Raw genomic sequence first — 23,100 nt, forward strand, 5'->3', positions numbered from 1 at the left:
GGTCACCACTCTATATTCTATCATATCAGTGTACAGCCCCTCAGGCATGCATGCATGGCCAGGAGTCACTATTAAAATGACATTTGAGGTAGGATAAAAAGACAGGCAAAATGATGGGTTCCAGGAAGACAGAAAGGAGTGCTTATCTTGTGCCCTTGTTAAAGTTTATTGCTATCAATGAGTGAAAAAGTTCAGTGCCATTAAGATCAGTTTAAGATCCTTTTCCTTTGCCAGCTGCACAACTTCAAATTTCTAGGAATCTCATAAAAAAATAAACCCTTATAAAAACTTAGTGTTCCTTTTTATACTGTATCAGATTAGAATCACACCCAAGTTATCCTCAGAGCTACTCTGCAATTCATTTATCAAAAAGAAAGAGAAAAAGAAATAGTTAATTTTAATCCCATTGAAATGTAACTTGAAAACTACTATATATGCTACTGATACATATATGTTTCAAGTTACATATATATCTAAGACACTTAATTGCAACTCTTTCTTGAGGAGCCCATTTGCTGTCTTTGATATATTTTTCCCAAGGATCTCCCATAGAAGGAAGCTTATGAGAGACTGATATCCCTTTTTCTACATTTATCACTATCAATTTTTTATAGTACAAATATTGCTTCTTAAGTGCAATAATACTGGAAATTCTACTGACTGTGCTACAGACTATGGACCACATCTGTAACACTGCTTGCTCTACTGTTTTCCTTTTTTTTTTTTTTCCTGATAATGAGACAGGGCAAAGCAGTGCAGAGATTCCTCCATTTTGTAGTCATGTCGAAGAAATCTCAGGGTTTACTAAAATTTGATCTCCTTCATTTTGTAAAATTACCTATCTCTGTTCTAGAATACCAAGTTCAAGATGTTCAGCTATCTTAGCTTCTATTAAAATTCTTTCTGGAACTTAACACCTTCCAGCTAACTACTTGTTTTAGCTTTTGTCAAATATGTTAAACTCTATACTTACATAAAGTCCTCCCATATCTGCAGAGTCAGATGCCAGGATATGATTTCTTCCTTCAAAAACCTTGTACTATGGACTACTGGTGCTCCATTTATGACTGAATACCTGCATATAGTCCCAGACAAATGGAATAAAGATTTTCAATGGATTATAAGCTCTGACTGGACTGTCATTTCTGGTGAGCTACACATATCAGTGTCTAGATATCTTTTCATATGGTCAGCTAGACCCTAAGCTTGGGTGTGAGTGATGTGCAGATGGCAATTGTGACATCCCCCCCCCCCACATTTTATATGGCATTTCAAATTCTAAGTTGGCAGCTGTGATCTACTCCCTTCCTAGAAATAGATGGAGTACAAAGCTAAATGTGAGTGAGAGATTTATTTTCGAGGACTTTAACCTACCACCCTGTTTCCAAAATTTAACATGTTTAAGAAGCTTTCATAGAAACAAAACAAAAATTAAAAAAATTAAGTAAATGAGTGTGAACATCAGGTTACAATAGAGTGTAGGAAATACTGCCACTTGCCTCAGAAGCTCTGTAGCTCTGTGATAACTCTCTTAGCCTTTGAATTAGTGGAAGCTAGGATTTTTTCTGTACAGTCTACAGGGATTTACCTAACAGTAAAAAGAATAGATGTTAGGTCACACATTTTGTGTGTGTGTGTGTGTGTGTGTGTGTGTGTGTGTGTGTGTGTGTGTATGGTTTGGTGGGGAGAATGAGAATTGAAAGGTCTAAAGATAGTATAAGACAGCGTGACTCTCAATCGCCAATATCCCAGCTCCCACCATTGCAGAGATTTACATTATTTAGTCTTGGGAAATTTTTACACAGGTGTCTTTTTTATGACTCTTCAATTCACACTGTGTGGGTTATTGGAATTCTGCTTCAGTCTGCCTACTTATGATATCATTGCCTACCTGCCTTGTAGGTATGATCCTGCCCAGGACTATATAAAATGAAAGACCCTCTGTGTGCCTGTTTCCCTGTCTCTTACTTTTACTTTCTCTCTTCCTCTTTCTCTGTCTCTCTGTCACTCACTCACTCTCTTTCTCTCTCTCTGTCCCTTACTCTCTCTCTCTTGGGTACCACTCCTTCCTTTCATTTTCCCCCATACTCATTTTATAAACTTCATATAATATAATATCTGCTGCCTGGTACCTTATTATTTTATTTTCTTCTTTTTTTAAATGGTAAAATTATGCCTGTGACTCTGATACAAAACCCAGAGGACCATTTTGTTTTCTAAATTTATTTCTCTAAGTAATATCCTGCTCTCCTCCTGCTGCAACTGGCTGTGAACTCTGACAAACATAACTGCCCTTACCAAGTGCCACTTTCCCAAGATTGCACTGAAACTATGATTCCAAGTTGTGGTAAATTTCTGCTGATTCCATCTCTCTGGAGACTCACGGCAGTGCACAGGTATTCACTATGCAGAGTAGCTAGATCTTCCCCATGGCACTGTTTCCAGTGAACACCTGTGTAGATTAGTGGATGGCCAGACCATCTATTGTTGGTAAGCAAATGCAAACTGCAGAGTGTGGCAAATTGTGGGGCCGTCTTGTGGGAGTGACTTTAGACTGGCCACACTCTGTTGCCTGCACACAGTATATAGGTGATCCCTTCCTTCAGTCACCATGGCTGAATCCCCCTGCAGTGATAAACACAGCAGAACCCTATGCTCTCACACTGGAGAACCTAGCTTCAGGCTCTGGCGGTTTGGAGGTATGTCTCAGGGAATCTCCCAGGTTTGTGTTCTTCCTGCCACATGGGCTGCACAGAAGGGACTAGGTGGGGTCAACAAAAAATTCACAGGTGCCACAGCCACACTTCCCTGCTGGCAGACTCGCCGTGCATCCTGAGTAACTACAGTCTTATAATATTTTAAATCTATCCATTGGCGAATGGTTTCTCACATCACATGGCAGTCTCCATGCAGGTTTTAGATGGAGGAGGTGTAGCCCACTTTTGAGGGCACAAACTTGATTGAACAACATCTTTGCTTGGGTCAGCCACATGCTTTGCACTTTGTTCCCTCTCCTTTTCACACAGTGGGTTTGTCAGGAGAGCATGTGCAGTCTCTATGCTCTATGTCCTGCCTGCCTGCAGGCAAGCCTGGGTAGTTCAGGGCCTGAGACAAGCCCTGCATGCAGTGACTGGTTACAGGGCCCATAGCCAGTACTAGTACAGCTGTATTAATGTTCATTTGTTTACAATGCTAAGACTTCATTGTTATGCTCTACCTTCATTCTCAAAATGTAAAACTCACTGCCCTAAAACATGTTTAACTTTATTTTCTAAAGATGTTATTAATCCATACAGGAAGCCATTCCACTCTTTTTTTATGGACTGTGTTTATGTTTTTAAGGCTCCAACATAACAGGGATAAAACCTAAAATCCTAGCTTTAAATTTTAAGGCATTGTAAAAGTTCTTTAATATGTTCAAAATATATTTTTAGTCATGCTGAGAACAAAGATCACTCATTATATTTCAAGGTCAATAATATTCTATTTTGTGTTTATAAAGTATAGTTTAGAGCAGATAACTAAATATAAAGATCATTTAACTTAAATATGCAAACCCTGAAACTTGTCAGAGATTTGCTGAATATGGCATTTAATACGTACAAATTTATTATAATAAATAGAGATTCCCAGATCATAACAATAGTTCCCCAAAGTCTCAAAAGATTTGGGTACAATGGAAGGTGACTTCAACCCTGGATTGTGATTTCTGTCCCTTACCCACTCTTTCTCTCTCTGGGACACCCCTTCCCCTTTTCTTCTCTCTCAATGCTCACTTAATAATAATCATATGATCTAATATCTGTCATCATATTTTTAAATTATAAAACATGTTTCTATATTACCTTCTTCCCCATGGTTGAATCACCATCACCACTTCTTAAGCTCTGTTCAGAGCAATTTAGAATTTCTGTAGTCTACATTTGATAATTCACCAAAACTTTTCTAAGCACACATCACAATTTTTCAGTTCCATCCATAAACAACACCCTATACTAGTTAATCTAATGGAAGCTTTCCTCCACTATGGCAAAATACCCAATATATTTAGCTTACAATATAAATATTCATATTTCAATATCTATACCTTAAAGTTTATATATTAGTTTTATTGGTAATATCACAAAACACCTGAGAAAAGCAACTTAAGGAAGAAGGTATTCAGTTTGACTCACAATTAAAATGTATAATGCATCATGGATGTAAAACATGACTGTTATTGTTTGACGTCACTAATCACATTAGTCTATGGTCAGGACGTACAAAGAGATGAAAGTTGGTGTTTTGGTGTTCTTTATCCTTTGTATTCAACCAAAAACTTCAGTGTGTATAATGTTGTTGCCCACCTTTGTAGATCCAATGTAGAGATTTCTCATAGTCTTGCCTGGAGATAGTTTTAGACCTTGTCACATTGACTGCATCAAAAGCATGCTTTGTGTTCTCTAATCTTTTCTTTATTCTCCTTCTTTTTTTGCTTTTACTGCTATTTGCCCATTTATTTTTCTCCCCATGTTTCTTTGAAAAATAAGTTTAGCTGCACAGAATTGAAATCAGCTCTACAGTGTGGCCATGTGCCCAGAGTCTCTCCTTGTAAATGAATCATTCTGCCGAGCAAGGTTTCACCTTTCACTCACCTGTTTTCTTGTCCTTTTTCATCTGGAATCCATCAGACATCAAAGTCTGCATACTTTAATACTGTTCAGTGTATTTCTAATCTATTATTCATGAACTCAGCTTTCATCTGCATTTGTTTATTATGTTTATGGTGTGCTAACACTTCTTTGTAGAATTGATGTTTGATCCCTTTCTTCAGCCCTTATCCGTCAAATGTGCTGTTTGTCACCACCCATTAGGCCTTTGTGTTTATGGCAAATAGCATCAACAACAACTGGGGGCTTGTAAGTACAAGAAAATTGTATAAGGGGACTAAAGTCATTGTAATATATAATTAAGAAGAAAGTTGACCTACAGTCTTTTTTTAATTTGTAATAGAAGCTATACAATTGTCAGGATTATCGTCTATCCTCTACCAAGAGTGAACATGAATTAAATGTCTGTTCTTAAAGTTAACAACAGGAAAGTCTTTGGTGTGTATGTATATACATGAATGCAAGTATGTATGAAGCATATGTGTTTGAATTCATGGTGGCGGCAAGGATCAAACTTGAGCATGTCTGTGGGAAGGATTGTAAACTTTGTCCCAGGTGAAAGTCGTCTTGGTGGGCTTTGCCCCTTAGAAACAGCACAGATAGACTGAATGGAGCTGTCCTGGGTTTGAAACTAAGGAAGTGGACCTGAGGACTTTAGTCAGGCTATTGTGTTTCTAATCAAACATAGATGGGGCCAGGGATCCTGACCCAGACTGGCAGTTGCTTGCCTGGGAGAGAGGTTGACAGAGGAGAGAGGGAAGGCTACATATTTTGAAGCAGTATCGCACATGGATTTGGAGAGAGACCAGCTTACAGGCCAGACCATTGTGGAGGCCAGAGACACCTGGGGATCCGTTCCATGGAACAAATAGAAGGTTTACTCTTGTTTCCCTTTAACCCTTTTTCCTTCTTGTATAAGACTGTTGGATTGTATGATAAAGTCCAATTGTTAAGAAATGTAGCCAACATATATCATTGACCTAAGGCTATCATTCCTTACATTCATTGACAATGGGTTTTAAAGGGGTCTGGCCTGGCCTGGCTGAACAGCAAGTTCAGAGGTCCTCCTCTGTCTGCCTTCCCAGCACTAGAATTACAAGGTTTTATTATCATGACTAGCTGTTTCTGTTTTGTTTTGTTTGTTTGCATGTTTTATATACAGGTTACTTGGATTGCACAGGCTTCTTTATGCTTGCATGACAAGTGTTTTACCCAAAAAGCATGTTGCTATGATAAAATACATGATGAAAAGACACTGGGAAAGGGGTTTATTTCAGTTCATTGTTCTTGGATGTTAAAGAAAATATGATGAAGGCATGAAAATGGACAGCAGAAAGAGGTACTTGGATGATCACATTCATATTCTTATCTAAGAAGGCAAGGTGTGTCTGCAAACTATAAACCCTTAAAGACTATCCACAGTGACACTTTCTTTAACAAGGTTTCACCTCCAAATATTTCATAACACTCCCCAAATGTAGAGCAAATATTCAGGTACATGAGCCTATGTGGGAAATTCTAGTTTAAGTCATCAAAGATGCCTCTTACTGGTATCCTGGATAGGTCACATGTTAAAGGTTCTTTTTTGTAAAAATGGACCAAAATATTAATAACAATAATATGGTGATTCAAAGACCTTGTTCATTTATTTACAGTGGAATTAAGATTCAATTAGCTAAATGAATGTGTGAAAATTTCAGTGATCTTAGAACTGATTCTCTGTGTGATAGCTTGTTATGAGTACAATGTCGTTGGTGTTTTATGTCCAGCTGCACTTTAGTAGTTAGATTTCATTTTTAAAGAATACATATATTCTATATACAGTTCTTATTGCCTGCAAAATTCATTTATAACATTGGGGTCTGGTGACTTGTTGTTTCTAGCATTAGGCCAGTGAAATCTGTTATGTGCAATTTCTATTTATTATTACTGAATACTGAGTAGTTTTTAAATACTTCTTTAAACCCACAATAGTCACAACATCTTTGAGAATTAGCTAATCAAGCCTCAATTTTATGCTATTTTATGGCTGATGAAATTGAGGCACTGACATGGAAAAAACTTTTCTGTTGTTGTGATAAGATACCATGACTTAAGTGACATAAATATGAAGAAAGAATTCATTTGTAGCTTCCAGTTTCACAAGGATAGAATCTACGAAAATCATGAAAGATATCATGAGAACAAGCAGGAACAGCATAGGCTTTTGAAATTTTAAATCCTGCCCCCAGTCACATATAGTTCTTAAACCTTTCCAAACAGTTCCACCAAATCAAAGCAAAAGTATTCAAATATAGAAGCTTATCGGTACCATTTTCATTCCAAACCCTATAGGCAAGTAGGTTATCATGTTATGACCAAGAAGGTAATGTCGGTGGCACAGCCATGGCAAGAATCAAAGCTCAATCTTTCAACCTAGGTTTTTTGTTTTTGTTTTTGTTTTCTTACAGGCTTCTGTCCTGCAGTGATTTTCTGAGTTGATACATTCAAGCCTGCAGTAAGCTCTTTCAAATGTAGTGTTCTAAAGGGAGGCTCCTTAGAATGCAAGAAGTATCACCTCAAATTTGAGATGTACTAGGCTCCTTCCACCCCAAGCTTTTATAATAATGAATACTGCAGAGGTACTGAAGTATGCTGAGCTGTCTATAAGTAGACTCCTTGCTTCCAGCTTTCATGAGCTGTCACCTATGCGAAGCTGGTTTTGTTGAGTCAGTTTTGCTCTTGTTATTAGCTCAAATAAAACAAACTGGTTTGACAAGATCAACTATGATGGTATTGTGGACTCTCTACCTCAGATGAGAAGACCATTTCCACGTCTCCCCACAAATAGACCCCAATGACAACTGTTAATGCCTCTGTATTCCTAATTCAACTTAACCCCCAGGCCTCATTTCCCTGGTAACCTTCCCCACTTTCTACACCAATTTATCCTGAACATGAAAATCAATTGGACCTACTGGATTCTGCGCTGATACATTTTTTTTCTTGGGAGCACAAACATGAACAAAACAGATTTATAAGTACAATTTCTTTGGTGTGTACAAGAACTTAAAACTAGCAGCCAGCAAGTCTTCTGGTTGGAGGATCCATTTTCTTGTTTGCTGCCAACATTGAATGCCATACACAACCTTTACCCTAACTAACTAGAAAATAGATGATCCAAAGTCAAGAAAGGAAATTCTACCAAAATTTAAAAAATAATATTTCCCAATAAACAAAGTACTAGAGGTGATAGAGATAGCTCAGTGACTCAGTGTACTTACTCTGAAAGCAATAAGATCAAATATCATTATCTAGGATCAACATAACAGCCTGGACCTGTTCACCTTAGATCTATGGGAGACAGATAGAAAAGGATGGCTGAGGCATTCTCTATGCCATCCTCATTGCAAGAACAAGCTTCAAGTTCACCAAGAGAACCTGACTCAAGGGACTCAGGTGGAGAATAATAGAGGAGTAACTCTGACATTCTCCACTTGTATGCACACTTTTGTGCATGCACACATCTATGCTCACTTGGTACACTCCAGTGTGTCTACAGGAAATAAAGAGAATACAAAAAATAAAGTAAACATAAATGATGCTTTAACAAATCATTACATCAGTCCACCATAATTTTAAGTACACTGAGTGAGAACCACATTAGCAGACATTATCCTATTGCAAAACCTGAAGCTTACTATTTTCTTTATCAGTGTAATACAAGTATGATTACATGATAAGCCTTGTTTGTAAAGGGAGGGTGTCATCACTTCCAAGACAACCTCCCAGTCTTCTAACCTTTCTCTTCAATCTCCTTCTTGCAAAAGAAGCCATACTGTTTCTTGAAAGTCTCTGAATTTAATTCTACAAATTTCCTTTGAATAAAATAGATTGGGTCACTGTTTTATCTTGTAGGCAAAGACACAAGACAGTCTTTCTTTAGCGAGTTGACATTAAGGTCTTATTTAAAAATATTTTATGCTCAAAACACAAGAAAGGATATTTCTACAAGGGCAGCTACTTCACAGCCACACTATTTATAAGTGAGCTACATTTAAAGCCCAATAGTCTAACTAAGAAACTGAAATTAGCTTAGGGAATTCTGAATGCAGTCAGGTAGATCTTCAGAAATCAGGCACTTAAAGTTCTTACCTACGAATAGGGAGAGAAAAAAATCTATTGCACATTCCATCCTGCAATTAGACCTGATAGTTAAGTTGGGATCTTAACTGTGAAAAAACTAACAGCAACAGGAAGCACCAACAGGTCTCCACTAAATTTTTGTTCGGTTTCACATACTTTAAAATTTTTATCAAATACAACCAAACTCTGAATCTCTCAGGAAGGACACAAAAAGCTTATGAAACTTTCTACTGCTGTTGTTTGTTTTTGAATACCAACTTACTTAATAGCTGAGACTACAATACCATGACTATTTATTGGGTAGATTTTCTCATAGGACACATTTTCTATACTATAAAAAATTAAGAATGTTTCATATGGTAACTAGATGTGGAATGTCTCCTCTAATAAGCAATTCAGTTATAATTAAAAACTGAGAAAAATATGAAAAAAATACTTTCCATGCAAAATATGTCATTTCTACATTAATGGTTTTACATTTTGTTATCAGGAGTAGAATGTTAAGTGTGAGAGAAACAGTAATTTCCAGGTCAAGTAAAAATTTGAAAATAGATTTAAAGTGTTTGTAGGCATTAATTATTATATTCTATAACACATTAACAAACAATAATTCAGGAAGCAAAAGGTTGGCTGCTTAGAGATCACTGACACAGAATCAATGTGAGCAAATAGTTCTATTTAATATATGTAAGTAAATTTACTACTCACCCTAGACACAAGTATACACATGCGATATATGTTTCATTGTTAAGAAAGCATTAAAACCTATCTAGAAAGTAGTTGATTAACCCTATAACATCTAAGTCATTACTCTAACAGTGGCATACTTATCCAGGATTCCCAGTATTGTAGGGTAGAAGATTCACATCTGGGTATGACTATCAATGGCTTTTGTATTTCTGCAAAGTATCTTCTGGCACCTTGAAATTCAGAAATTAGAGAAGAAGCTTCGAAAGTAATCACAGACTGGTTTCTCCATGTCTCATAGGGAAGTTGAGGTAGGGGATGAGATCTAAAAGTTAAAGTATGTGGGTGGGACATTAAATACTTTGCACTCAAGTATACAAATAATCAAGAATAATTAAAAATCTACAAAATAAAAAGTACTAAAGGAATAAATATATTTCTTTTATTCATGAAAAAAGAGATAATATTTTTAAAATGTAGAATATATTGGTTGTTCTGTAATAAATAGAAATATAGGACAAAAGTGAATGGTTTGGAATTATTAGGAAAAATTGGAAAATGTCTATGAAAATAATTTTGCAGATGCTTAATTGTGAAGATTACAAGAAAGGTTGTGTGTGCTTATGCAGAATGAGACACTAATATCAAGAGCACAATAATTCTAAAAATAATACATTGGAGAGGGCTGGTTAAATGGCTCAGGAGTTAAAATCACTTAATGTGCCAGCTGACAACCTGAGGATAATCCCTGGAATGCTGAGGGGAAGCATAAAAACAAATATGAAAGATTTTTCTCTGAATACACACACAAACACACACACACACACTATCACACAGACATGCCTGTAAACAGCTATATACACATCACCATCATCATCATCATAATAATAATAAGCAATAGTGAAATAAAACTGTTTAACCATTAAACTTAGGTCTCCATTAAAACATTATCTCTTCTAGCATTGTCATACTATATATCTTCAGGTTTTTATTGCAGTGAAGAGACACCATAACCATAGCAACTCTTTTGAAAGGAAAACACTTAATTCAAGCTGGCTTACAATTTCAGAAATTTAATCCATTACTATCATTACAGCATTCAGGGAGACATAATCCTGGAGAAAGAGCTGAGAGTCCTACATATGGATCCGCAGGGAGTAGGAAATGAATGAGACACTCTTCCATCAACAAGGCCATCCCTACTCCAAAAAAGCAACACTTCCTAATAGTCCAATCCCTTTAGACCAATGATGACCATATGTACTCATACTATCTTGATATCTTGTTTTTTAACTTCTGCCTGTGTCATAATAACTGTCCCCTGAACTTTCATAAAGCTTCATAAATGCCTCCTATCTTCCTATAAGACTAAGGAGAAATGTTCTAGCATCAATTTTCCTATGAGGGCCTTATAGATAGACTTAGGTCATCAGGCATGCACAGTAGGTTTTCTAGGCTCTGAGTGGTTTCACATGCTCAGGGAATTGTAGATTTTTAGCTATTATATAATTAGCCAAAGAATAGAGATTATGTGTTTCTTCAGAAGAATTTTCTGTGATTAAAATTATTTTATAAAAAAAGATCACTTATGTAACCAAATCCTCTTTATAAAAAATGATGTTCCTTTGTTTTTTTTCTTCTTCATATTACATGTGGACACATTATTGGGACTCTAGATGAGAGAATCATGGGAGAATGGTAAAGTAGAAGGATCAAGAGGTTCCTAGAAACCTACAAGAAGAACATTGTGAAGGGCATATCTGGGTCCAGGGGTCCTGGTCAAACTATGGCACCAGCCAAGGACAATACATGCAGTAAACTTTGAACCCCTACACAGATCTAGCCAATGGACAGGACATTCTCCACAGTTGAGTGGAGAGTGGGTCTGACTTTCACATGAACTCTGGAGCCCCATAGCTGACCCTGTCCCCTGGATGGGAAGACCTGGCGGCACTCAGAGGAAGGATAGCAGGCTACCAAGAAGAGACTTGATACCCTCTGAGCATAAACAGGGAGAAGAAGTCCCCCTCAGTCACAGTCATAGGAGAGTGGAGTAAGGGGAAAATGTGAGTGAGGGAGGAATGGGAGTTTCTTTATCCATTCTTTGGTTGAGGGACATCTAGACTATTTACATATTATAGCTTTTATGAGTAATGCTGCTCTGAACATAGATGAGCAAATATCATTGTTGAATGGCGGGACATCTTTCTTTCAGGTATATACCCGGAAGTGGCACAGCTGGGTCTTGAGAAAGCACTATTCTCAATACTCTGTGAAAATGCCAGACTGATTTCCAAAGTGGTTTTATTAGTTTTCACTCCCAGCAACAATGGAGGAGTATTATTATCCTTTCTCCACAGCCTTGCCAGCAAGTGTTATCCTTAACTTTTTGATCTTAGGCCTTCTGTTATGTGTAAGATAGAATCTCAGAGTTATTTTGCTTTCTATTTTCCTGATAACAAGTAAGTTGAACATTTCTTTAAGTGTGTCTCAGCCATTTGAGATTATTCTGCTGAGAATTCTCTATTTAGCTCTGTACCCCATTTTTAATTGAATAAATAGTTTTGGTATTGTTTAATTTCTTGAGTTCTTTATATATTAGCCCTTTTTCTGATTTGCAGTTCGTCAAGATAATTTCCAAATTTGTAGGCTGTTGTTTTGTTCTGTTGACAGTGTCCTTTTTCTTACAGAAGATTTTCAGTTTCATGAGCTTCTATTTATTAATTGTTCATCTTAGAGCCTGGAGTACGGGCATTATCTTCAGGAAGTTGTTTCCTGTTCCAATGAGCTCAAGACTCTTCCATACACTTTCTTCTAACAGATTTAATTTGTTTGGGTTCATGTTGAGGTCTTTAATCCAGTAAGACTTTAGTTTTTCATGCACAATATTTTAAATGAAAGATTTTCTTTAGCCTCAATGGTTTTGTGTATTTGTCAAAATTCTGTAAGACAGAGATATGGGTTGGAAGAATAGAAAGAGTTATGTCTACTCTACCTACTATCAAAGTTACTGCTATTGCACACAGGAAATTTATGATATGTTGGGGCTACAGCCTTATAAGAAGACAAGAGGTATTTTACTAGAGGAACACCAGCCCTACACATGCTTGAAAGCTAAGGGTCCAACACATAATGTATGTGAATTAAAGCCAGGAGATCACAAGAGAAACTTGTCTGGTTCTAATTTCCCCTGAGAAATGTCATTTATCTGAAGTTTCATATGAAGAATTTTTCAGTGGGAAATATACTTTTAAATACCCATGGACATGGAACATATCTGGTGAGTCATCTGGATAGTATCATTAGGAAGAAATAGAACCTCCCAAGATCCCTGATGCTATGTGTCATTTCACTTTTTTCCCCACTTTCTCTTTCTCCCCTAACCTGTTCTTCTTTTCTCCATTTATTCACAGACACCAATTATTTCCCAGTACTCATCTTCTATTCTTAATCCTTCTCAAGTTTTTTCCATGCTCTAATCCATACACATATTTGTCCAGTGTTTGTGTGTGTGCATTTGTGTGTGTGTCGTAAGCTATATATGTAAGTGCTCCCAGATGCTTGCCCTGCTGACATAGCTTCAGGATGCAAATATCCTGGTACTGCTGCCTGGATCACCAAAACATAATATTTAAGTTTTAAGACTTGGAGCTTGACAAAAACATCAGAGCCTAAGATTACTTGGTACTCTAGTGAAGGCTTCTGATTCAGTTCCCAGCACTCAATTCAGATGGTTTGCAACAGTTCTTTACATTAATGCTATTTTTTTTAATGTTCCTCTTTTACATGCCATGTAACCTCCTATTGCTTTCACTGGTTTATTCAGGTGCAGCTCTTTAGGTAGTTGGAGTCATCATGAATGACTGGACCTGTAAGTAAAAAATTCTCCTGGCATTCTTCTATCTTGCTTGTATTACAATCCTTGGCCTAAGACACTGTCCCTCCTTATATCATGCCTGTTAGTGTAACCCTTCATTCACAACTTTTCACAGTGAATTTTTATGTATTCTGCTCTCATCTTTCATATTAATATATGTACAAGAGAGCCAATAAGACACAAAACCATAGTCAGCACTGTAGGGAGTTAAGTTGTCAGAAAATATCATGTATCTAATATACCAACATTCTCACACACTTATTAACAGTGGCATAATTCAGTAGAAATGTCCCTATATAACCACCATGCCTAGAAGAAATGAATTCTCATTCAATCTACGTTGCTGCAATGTCAACAGAAGTATTATGAATTAATGTTAATTGTCTACTTATAGACTCTGGAATCACCCTGGAGGTGAGATGACCCATCTTAAACATGGATATGACTGTTCTCTGGGCAGGGGGAAATCCTGAATATTATGAAATGGGGAAAGCTCAGTTAGTCTCAGCATGATATTTTAGCAGAGTAGTCAAAAAAGAAACTAAGATACATAGCTCCCTAGGTAATTTGAATTTCCCCAGGATTCTCATACTGATAGAAATGAAAGCTGGAGACTGGTGCCAGCAGTGAGTGGTGTGGGGATGGGTAGAGCTGACTTTTCTCAATAAAAAGGAAAATAGAATGAACACAATGTGGAAATTCCATTGAAAATTAGCTAGTATTTGATGGATCAATCATGGTCAGGACCCCAACTTCACAGGGTGCTTATTTACTCATAGCTTGTCCCTTCTATTTAACCCTAAACTACATGTCAGTTCCCAAAATCTTCACATGGAGGCCTATGGACCTCGTTGTTCTTCTTCCTATTGTGAACAATTGGATTAACATCATTTTTTCTATATTCAATATTAATATGATGTATTTGTGACAGCAGTTGAGTCCAGCTAATTAGTGAGACTCACTGCAGGCAACAATATCTGCACATACGTGCAGCAAGAAGATAGTTCATTTCTAGATCTACACAAAAATATCAAGCTTTCAAACATCCAACCAAATCACAGAACCTAAAAAAAAAAACCTTACAGCTTGATTTTCTTTGATCCCTTAGCTCAAGATTCAATCTAAATATAAATCAGTCAACTGTACCTTTCGATTAGCCTCATCTTCAACTGTTGTTCACCTATTTATCTCTGGAATAGCCACAGAGTATTCCAATTATATCTCATCAGAAAGTCCAAGTAATATGATGTGTTTTTTTTTTTTTTTTGCTGAATTTATAATAGGTTTACCTACATTTAGGAAAGGGAGGAGACATAAAAAGATATTTTATTAAATAAAATATGCTTTAGAATATAATTTTAGAACTGAAATGGAATTATAAGAACAGACAGTTAAAATTTTTATTGTCATTCAGAGAGATTATAGGATTTTCTTGAGTTCTCAAAGCAAGAAATTTCCAATTTGAGATTATACAAGGTCATTTCAACTTCCAATGAGATTTTCAGTATCTCTTTCCAAAATCCATTTATTTAAAAGTTTTTAAGTAATACCACAGATTAAAACAATAGTCTATAACTGGGGACGCTTAACATGTATTATAAAGCTTGCCATAAAAAATTATAAGCACTATCTCACAAGGAAGGTAAAATAATCAATTCTTTTATTTATAACACTATTATCAAAATTCACAACTTTTCCAACTGCTTTGTAGCATTCAAACTTCTTAGAAATGTAATTAGTAATTTTATTTGTAGCTAATTGCTTCTTCATTGTGTGTATATCTTTCTGCACTTTTGTATATGACCACATATGCACATGTGTGTGTGTGGATGTGAAGGTCAAAAGTGATGAGTATATGTCTTCCCCCTCATACTTTCCTTATATTTTAAATAATGATGTCTTAATTACTATTCTATATCTGAAAAGAAACTAAGAAACTATAGCAGTAAGACAATGTATAAAACACAACATTTATTTGGGTTGATGATGATTTCAGAGGTTAATCCATAATCATCATGGTATTAGGCATGCTGGCATGCAGGTAGGCATGGTACTGGAGCTGTAGTTGAGAACTATAGTTGTTACATAGGCAAAAGTCAGAGACAGAAGACTTGGCCTTGTGTGTGCTTTTCAATCTTCAAAGCCTACTCTCAACTGACTCATACTCCAACCAAGGCCATTACCCACACCAACAAGGCCACATCTACTAATCCTTTTGAATTAGTATACCAACTTAGAAGCAGATATTCAAATATATATGTCTGTGGAAGCCATTCCCTTTCTGAACACAGGGTCTCTCTTCAAGACTGAAGCTCATCCATTTGGGTAGAATACCTACGCAGTGAACCATAACACTGAAATTATAAACCGATGGCATTAAACAACACAATTTTCTCTTGAATTCTGGTGGTTAAACCCAGTTCCTTATGTTTGCATGCCAGGCATTTCACCCACTAGGCAATCTCCTCAGAGTAGAGAGTTTCCTGTTTCCTAGTGGGGTGAGTCCTTTTTATTTCACTTAATCTTGAGGGATATAATTTGTTCTAATCTACATCTTAAAATAGTGATACTATGACCATGAGGGAGGGTCTGCTAGGGCCCCCCCACAGTGAGGCCGTGCTGAGGGTGTCCCGAAGGCTGGAAGACATGTTGACTATTTGGCAATGAGTAATAAGATTTGGTATTGTACTGATTTAGAACACTACGAGACCTGACACTTGTGCTGTTGGGATGGCCAGTCTCCAAGGGCTTTGCTGAAAAGCCATCTGATTCTTCTGCTAAATGCCAGTCTGACTTCAGAAGTGGCTCATTGTGTCAAGATGTTTCCAAGATTATGATGGCAAGAAGGCAAGATGTCTGCATCTTCACCTACTACATCAGCGGGTGGGATTGTCTGGGACTAAGAAAGAGAAAGGCCAGTGTGGCATCAGGAAGTCTTGTGTGTGTAACCACTTTGTGAGCCTGAGTTTCACCTGGACCAGACTTCTGTCCTCAGCACCAATGACTTTGGTGTGTGGTTTGTCAACAATGATCACTTCCTGTACTGTGAAGAAGTTAGCTGCTCCCTGGGGGACTATGTGGAATGTAAGGTGCACATCTTGGAGCAGACTGAGTTTATCGACCACCAGACTTTTCAACCTCATCGAAGCTCAGCACTGCAGCCGTACATCAAGAGAGCTGCAGCCACCAAGCTTGCATCAGTGGAAAACTTATGTATTTTTGCACTGACCAGCTGTGGCTGGAGTACGACTTTGAGCAAAAACAGATGCCAGATGATCACCTCAAGTTTGTTTCTAATCTCTACAATTTGCTTGCCAAAACAGCAACAACAACAACAAGAAAACCCCATGAGGCAGTCCTGACTAAGTGTGATGAGGGCATTGAGTGGTACATTAGATATGCACATAAATTTGCCTTAAACAAAAAGAACCTCCATGATATAGAGACCTCAACAAGGTCCAATATGAATGTGGACTTGGCTTTCAGCACCTTAGTGTAACTCATTGATAAGAGTCTAGGGAAGACAAAAATCATTCCTTACTTTGAAGCTCTTAAGCAGCAGAGTCAGCAGATAGCTACAACAAAGTACAAGTACATGTCGTTGATGAGCCGAATTATGAAAAATCACAATGAGAACAGGCTGTCAACTGAAAGATGCAGGCATTCCCTTAGTACCATGACTATGTCTACATGGAAGGGTCACAGAAAGCCAAGAAGCACATCTACCACCTCAAGTATGAGCACATTGAAAGCCAGAGCAAGCTGGCAACCCTGTCATTGGCTTTTGAAGCCGTCATATCTAATCTAGATGAAGTGGACCACCTGAGCTGCATTAAAGCAAAAAAAAAAAAAAATCTGTTAGCTACCAAGCCAGAGTTCTTAAAGTGGTTTGTTGTGCTTGAAGAGACACTGTGGGATACCACCAGCCACATTGACAACATGGAAAATGAGCGGATTCACTTAGGCTTGATGCATACCATCCCTGCAGAAACAGCTGTATGAGGCCCACTTGGAGAAGCTGAGGAACGAGAGGAAGAAAGCTGATATGGGAAGGGCATTGAAAGAAAACCTGGAAACCTCTTCTTTAATAACTCCCAGAAACCCTTGGGAAGAAGCTCCTAGTTTTATTATGTACTTGACCTTCTACCAGTGGCAGAAGAAATCTGTGTACATAGACATCTATGGCAAGCATCAAAAGCAGATTATAGACTAAGCAAAGGAAGAGTTCCAAGAGTTGCTTTTGGAGTATTCAGAATTGTTTTATGAACTGGAGCTGAATACCAAGACCAACAAGGAAAAGATGGACATCGTCCAGGATGTTCTGGGGGAAGAACAATGATTTAAAGCACTGCAGAAGCTCCAAGTAGAGTGTGACACTCTCAATTGGAAGCACTTTCGTTTTATGTACCACCCCACGAAGGACACATGCCCAAGATTCCCAGCTTATGTAGATTCTAAGATTGAATATTTGATCAGTTCTCACTTTATCTGTTCATCTTATAGGAATCAGAAGAACTCTTTGTCTGACATCAATATTGATAGGATCTATTTAGTTATCATAGGCAAAGATGGCCTTGACTGAGAGTTTGCCAGTGAAATTTGAGCTCTTTGTACAAAGAATGACAAGTATGTAATAGATGGTAAAATGTATGAGCTTACTCTGAGGCCAATAAAGGGGAATGACAGGGTTCCTGTGAACTCTTTCCCGATACCAACCTTCCAAACCCATGGTTGCCTCTGCCTGTACAATTCAAAAGAGTTGTCCTATGTTGTGGAGAGTATAGAGAAGAGCAGAGAGTCCACAGTGGGCCAGTAGGATAACCACTTAGTCCACCTCCACTTGACCTTAATTTTAGTTAATAAGAGAGAGGACACAAGTGGAGAGACAGTGCACAGCTTAATACAACAAGGCCAGCAGATTGCTAGCAAGCTTCAGTGCATCTTTCTCAATCCTACTTCTGCTGGCATTGGTTATGGGTGCAACATTAACGAGAAGCAGATCAGTCAAGTTCTAAAGGGACTCATGGATTCTCAGCACAACTAAAACCTGGTCAGCTCCACTTCTAGTATCAAAGACATGGGTGTTATAGACCTTTGAATTGTCATGTGTCTGATGTGTGGCAATCCCTTTAGTGCAGATGACATACTCTCCCCTGTCTTGCAGTCCCAAACTTGTAAATCTTCCCACTGTGGGAACCATAACTCTGTTTTACTTGAACTTATAATGGACTACACAAGAAGCGCATTGAGCTGTCTGTTCTTTCATACCATTCCTTGTTTAGCATCCAAAAGAGACAGTTGGTTCATAGGTACATTGTTTTTTATTAGTCAAGCATAAGGCCTCCTAGGCAATGTTACATGCCTTTCTTTGTGAAGTGCAAGATATTATCCCCATGCATCTTGTTGCACTCACTGATAGTGCTGTAGATGTCCCGGATAATGACTTAAGTGGAAAGCAACTGACAGAGGGGAAGAAATTGCACAAGAAATTGAAGAGAGGTTCACAAGCATCCCTTGTAGCATGCCCCAGAATAAACTTGAGATCTTTCTCCCATTTTTAAAGATGTGGTATATAAAAAGAACATAATTGAGGCCACACACATGTACGATTATTTTGTTGAGGCATGCAGCACTACAGAAGAGATGTTCATATCCCCCAGGGATGGCTCACCACTCAGAAAATCAAAATTGCAGGTCTCAGAAGATGTGGAGCCTCCATCGTACCACCTGTTTTGAGAAGATGCAACATTACCCTCCCTGTCCAAGGACCATTCTACGTTCTCTATGGAACTGGAGGGAAAAGACAGGCTGTCTTTTATAATGAGCAATTTTGAGAGTAAACTGAAAACAAAGTACCTTGACCAGTCAAACCAAAGTTTCCTGTCCATTGTGAGATCATAAAAGATATGTCCTACCTAGAGCAAGGCCATCAGGAGTGACAGAGGATGTATGTGTCTTCTAGCACCTGGATGACTCAGGATGGGTTTGATCCTTTTAAATATACAGGACCCATGGATGCTGTGGTCAAGCCCAGGAATGAGGAAGAAAACATATACTTGGTGCCTCACCACAGCACCCAGGGCAAGATCATCACTATTTGAAATATTAACAATGCCTAGACCAATGGCAGTGGCAATGGCTCTGACAGTGAAATGGACACAAATTCTTTAGAGCAAGGGTGCAAGGCATCTTCTGTGAGCAAGCCTGTGCTCTACAGGATGAGATGCCCCCATCTGGGGTGGTTTGCTAGTTACCACACCAGCTTCAGTGTGGGGAGTGATGATGAAGTGGGGCCCATCCAGAAAAAAGAGAAGGATCAGACATCCCAGGGCTATAAGGGGAACAATGCTGTACGAGACAGATGAGGACTCCAGGAGGAGGAATATCCTTTGAAGTCTAAGGAGGAACACCAAAAAACGAAAGCCCAAAGCCCGGCCGGCCATCCATCACAAAGGCAAGCTGAGAGAGTAATTATTTTTAGGTGCCCTTAACAACTATGGTGACTCCATGTGGGATATAGCTCTGCTACCCCATGGCACACTGGGGCCCTGTCATGGCCCAACAGCACAGCAAGAGGAAAGCTTTGTGCCTAGATCCAGTGTGTGGATTCCCTTCAACCCTTGATAGGCTTCTGATCTATTCTCTGCAGCCAAGGAACACTGGAAGACAGATGGAACCCTCCACACATACAGGATGACAGAAAGCACAGGAAGAAAGCGGACCTCAAGTTTCTACTCCCACCTGGCAGTTGACCACTGGGTTGAAAAAGAGCCCCTCATGTAACAGCAAAGCAAAGACACCTGGGCAATGACTGCAAACCCATTGCCCCCACTCTGCTCCCTGAAGTGACAGTTGGAGAACCCATGGATTCTTGGCATGGCCCACTGGGGGGGAGAGGATTGTAAGCTTTGTCACAGATGAAAGTAGTTTTGCAGGGCTTTGCCCTTGGACACATCACAGATACTCCCTGAGATTAACCTTGAGATAGATCGGATGGAGCCATCCTGTGCCTGGAATTCAGGAAGGGGACAGAGGGACTCCACCTGGACTCTTGTGTTTCTAATCAAACCTCAGTGGGATGCAGATACCACCCCTTGAACATGAGAGACAGGCAGGCAGAGAAGACAGAGAGGAGCAACAGGTTCAGACCAGGATTGAGTGGGAAGAAGATCAGTGAACAGGCTGGACCAGTGCACAGGCCAGAGACACCTAGGGAACCATCCTGTAGAATGGCTACTAGAAAGTTCACTCTTTTTTCCCTTTAACCTTTTTTGCCTTTTGTGTAAGCTATTTGGGTTGTATAATAAAGTTTAAATGTTAAGAAACTGAGTCAACAGTCCTCAGCCATACTGCCAACCAACACTGCATGCACTACTATAGAAACACTACATGTATGTGCACACAGCATCCAGGCTGGCATGTTTGGTGTTGCTGAGGATGCCACCAGCGTGGGTGTCTGGGACATGGTTGGGTGCCACTTCCAGAAATGGAAATCTGGTTGTGAAACAGGATCCTGTTCTCAGGCGTAGGCACTGTGCTTGGCTTGTCACATAGCACTGACTCAGCTCTGCCACTTGACTAGCAGCCTCCCCACACTGTGCCCCTGATGTGGCAGCCCTAATTGGCTCCTGGCCCCCACCACCACTTTCAGGACTGGGTCATGAAATCTGAAACTAAAGTACCGTGAGCATAGAAGGGGCATGGGTAGCACCATTGCACTTCAGAAATAGCACATGGGTGTGTTCTCAATGGCCCAAGGTATGCTAACAAGGTATGCCTTTGCTGCTGCAGGGCAGGAGGGTAACTGGCCTCTGGCCCAGGGTTCTGCTGTAATAAAACTAGCTGTCTCCCTGTCTCTACTACTTGGCAATATGCGGTGCTTCAAACACTAAGATGCCAATGCAAAGTATAATCTTCATGACAAAACCAAACCCATGGTACAAATGATTTGTACATAAATGTTCCCCACACCCCATAGGGTTATTATGTGCTGTGGGCCTGGAGTCAACAAGAATATAATGTGTGTGGTGTCCACTAATGTTGCAGACTGTCCCCTGCCCTGACTTCACATCCTGAGCCCCAAGACCATTGCAATGACTTCAAAGAGATTGGAGGGAGTGGGGGAGTTATCCTGCTGTGAACAGACTTGTAAAACAGACTAGCCACATTTGAGGCTGCTGCATATGCCCTTTGTATAACATGGCAATGGGTGGCAGACAGTCACATGGCTGGTAGAGCCCTTCTTGGAGCCCCCACTCCTCCTTCTTCAGGCACTCTGGTTGCTGTCATAAGCCCTCAATGGGTGGCCAGGTTAGCTACTCCCCTGCCTAGAAGGTATATTCGCTGTTAATATAATGCATAGTATTTAATCAGTATTATTCTCAATAGACTAACCTTATATTACAGAGTATCAATAATATTTAAAATGGAATTGGATTAATCAGGTAGTCTATTTACAATAAGAGACAAAGAGTGCAATATGTAGTAGTTCAAATTGAAGAGAATCAGTTACTGCACACGTGATATGTGTTAAGTACCAATCAATAATTTTCTCACTCATTATTCATAAAATATCATTACATTAAAATTATTATAATTCCTGGAGTTGGAGTGATGTCCCTGAGATTAAGAGCCCTTAGTCGTCAATTCCTGTGGCCAGTGTCAGGTAGCTCATGAATATCTATAACTCCTGCTCGAAGAAATTTGTGCATATTTCTGTCCTCCGTCACTCTTTTACATGCACGTGCCCGCACACACACACACACACACACACACATACACACAAATACACACAGACACACTCACAAACAGAGGGGGTATCTGTGTGTTTATGTGTGTGTGTGTGTGTGTGTGTGTGTGTGTGTGTGTGTGTCAGACAGAGAAAAGTTATTGTTCACCAGGAGTTGTCTACCTCATGCCATTTTTTGTTTATTTATCATTTGCTTTTGTTTTTTTATGGAGAGAGAGAGAGAGAGAGAGAGAGAGAGAGAGAGAGAGAGAGAGAGAGAGAGGGAGAGAGAGAAATAGAAACAGATAGACAGGGAAATAGAGAGATAGAAAGAGACAGAGGCAGACAGAGAAAAAGACAGATAGAGAGACAGAGTTTCTCACAAGAACGAAGCTCTTGAAGAAGGCAAAGGTGGAGAGCCAGAGGTCCTTGTCCTTGCCTATCTCTGTTTCCAACAGTGTTGGGATTACAAACATGTGTCACAATGCTGGTTCTTTCCTTCCTTTCTCCCTCTCTTCCTTCTCTCCTTCCTCGCTTTCTTCATTCCTTCTTTAAAAAATCATCATGAGTCTCTTAGGTGAACACATCTTTAGGTACACATGTTGGTTAAGTTTTTTTCTTTTCCTTTTTCTTTTCTTTTCTTTTCTTTTTCTTTTTTTTTTCTTTTTTTTTTTTTTTTTGTCAACTAGAATTACCTGTGTAGATGGGGACACAACTGAGGAACTGCCTCCATCAGATTGGCTTTCTGGTATCTTAGGGGCCATTTCCTGGATTAATGATTGATGTATGAGGACTCCCTGTGTGGTTAGCCTGCTCAAGAGCCTGTTCCCAGAGGACAATGCATTTTCACATTCTACAGTAAGTATAAAAACAAAAATATGTCTACATCCACTATAGTGAATGGTGGAAAGATCACTAGGTCTCAAGCATACATAAAAAACTAAGGAATGCTGAGAATAGAGAGTGGTTTTACACAAGGAAGGAAATACCAACTAGGTATTAAGTACCAAATCGTCAGCCCTAAAAAAAAACAT

General features: G+C 38.8%; 2 pseudogenes across 2 annotated transcripts in view; one reads left to right on the forward strand and one right to left on the reverse strand.

The window, feature by feature from the left end:
* Window positions 1–4,686, reverse strand: part of LOC311606512 (eukaryotic translation initiation factor 3 subunit H-like) — a 28,116-nt pseudogene extending 23,430 nt beyond the window's left edge. The window contains exon 1 of the transcript in view: window positions 4,635–4,686. The product of the transcript in view is annotated as a eukaryotic translation initiation factor 3 subunit H-like (transcript). The remainder of the gene's footprint in view (window positions 1–4,634) is intronic.
* Window positions 4,687–16,171: 11,485 nt separating this feature from the next.
* On the forward strand, window positions 16,172–19,858 carry LOC311606523 (rho GTPase-activating protein 35-like; annotated as a pseudogene). The gene has a single exon. The product of its transcript is annotated as a rho GTPase-activating protein 35-like (transcript).
* Window positions 19,859–23,100: the final 3,242 nt, after the last annotated feature.

Source organism: Acomys minous (genome assembly GCF_964271855.1).
Source record: "Acomys minous genome assembly, chromosome: 1".
NCBI classification, from domain to species: domain Eukaryota; kingdom Metazoa; phylum Chordata; class Mammalia; order Rodentia; family Muridae; genus Acomys; species Acomys minous.